The following is a 2,075-nucleotide window of genomic DNA, read 5'->3' on the forward strand; positions in this document are numbered from 1 at the left end:
CTTTTATAGAGTAGGAAACCAAGGTCTAGAAAGGCTAGATAACTTTCTTAGAATGAGAGGTAGAGTCAGGATTTAAATTCAAAACATTCTCCGTTAGCTTGATTAACCACTGGGCCATGGGCGCTGTGTAGATCTTAGCTGGGTTGTAAGAAAGGAAGCATGTTTAGCAAGGACGCCCATTTTCTCCTCAGCGCCACTGCCTTTGCCTTCCCTTTCTACTTTCTTTCCCTTTTCTGGATGGTACCTTTTATGTTCTGGCTCATTTTCTCTCTGTCCCTCCCTCCCTTTCTCTTTTTTTCTCTCTTCTTCTGCCAACAAAATAAAACCCAATCTCAGCAGGGAATCTGATGAGTGCACACATATGAGTGATCATAAGGTCGCAACTCGCAAGCAGGCTAGTCTATGGCGGGAACATATCTGGTCGTTGACTATTTAGAACTACCCCCTACAGGCAGGCCTTGGGGCTGTGTAACTTGATTGATTCAGTAAATTGCCATTGCTCCGACCTTTGGGGATGCCTAGCACATTAGGGACCAGAGAGGTGAAGTGACTGCCTGAGGTCACACAGCCAGCTATGATAGAGCCAATAGGAGGACTGAGGCCCCTGATTCTCAGTCTCATGTTCTGTCCTCTAGATTATACTGCCTCTTTGATTTGCTTTTTGACATACAACAAAAACTTTAAGCCAAATGAGTCACTCTTGATGGTAAACCTCTAAGTGGCCTTGAGTCAGAGGTGGAGAGTTTTTGGGATGTAAGAGACTCTTTTAAATTCCCAGCATATAGAAAATGGCCTGCTCCAGTTATTTTTAAGGATTATACTGGAAAACACATTAACAGAGAGTAATTATCATCTCCTATTATCAGTGCAGACACACAGGATAGGCAAGCTTTGATGAGTAGGGAAAGCGTCTGGAAAGAGCAGGTAGAGGTAAACGTCTGGGAAGAGCAGCATATTTCCTTATCAGCAAAGGCACTGTGTTGAAAAGTCATGGGTCTTTTAGACAGATAAGAGCCCAGAGAACCTACTGGAAGAGGAAGGCCCTAAAACAAGAGGTGGAGTGACCAGGACAATCCCACTTTGCAAATGCCCTCCTCACATCAACGTAAACTGACCCTTCACTAATCGGGGTATGCAGAGAATTTTCCAGTAGCCAGTTAATCTTCAAGTTTGTAGGTCAGAACATTGCAGGGCTGAGTTAAGTGACCCTTCGATCTGCATACTCTTCCTCCAGGCTTATATGCTCTCAGATCATTTCTGTCCCCTACCCCCAAGGACCCAAGTGCTTTTAACTCTCTAGGCTGAATCTACTTTGCTCCTGGGCTGAAGCACACTGGGCACATTCTTGAACAGAGTTCAAACTAACAGGATTTCCCTAAAACAAGCAACTCCCTGGATGCCCTGGGAAGCACTGTGACTACTTGTGGGGATTAACATAGCCAGAGCAACGTGGCTGTGGTCCAGAAAGAAAATGTATGTGCTTACAAAAAAAAAAAAAAAAAAAAAAAAAAAGCTGGCTCAGAGTCTTGGGAACCCCATAATCAGAAGCATACTCATTCTGACAGTTTCAAAAGACCCAACACCCACCTCAGTGTGACCTGGCGAGGGTTCAGAGAAATCCACCCCCTCTTTTGTCTTTTGGATGGAATGCAAGAGCCATGTAAGACTTCCTGCCCAGAAGGCAGAGAGAGGGCAGGCCTTTGCCACTCGCCTCAGCAATGTAGGGAGACATGGAGGCCATCCTTTGGCTCATCTTTGGGTACTGTGATTTCATCTTATGGCATGAGGCATTCTGTGTTAATTCTACATGGTGCCCAAGTCATTGCAAATCTGCTACCTAAACTTCAGGGTTTCTATTGGTTTATGTTTTGTTTTGTTTTTTTTCCTGGGGAAGAGCTACTCACAGGTTGGGGTGTGGGTGGCTCCCGTCAAGACTGGACCTTGAAACAACAGCACTGGCTGGTAGAAAAGTCAGTCTGGGTCTAAGTAGGAGCTGCGTCACCTCTGGCTTCTTGATTATTTCTAGTAGGCTGGGGAAAGGTCTGGTTCTCAGGGAAGCCTACTGTCTATCTTTA

The sequence above is a fragment of the Chlorocebus sabaeus genome, chromosome 17 (genome assembly GCF_047675955.1).
Source record: "Chlorocebus sabaeus isolate Y175 chromosome 17, mChlSab1.0.hap1, whole genome shotgun sequence".
NCBI classification, from domain to species: Eukaryota; Metazoa; Chordata; class Mammalia; order Primates; family Cercopithecidae; genus Chlorocebus; species Chlorocebus sabaeus.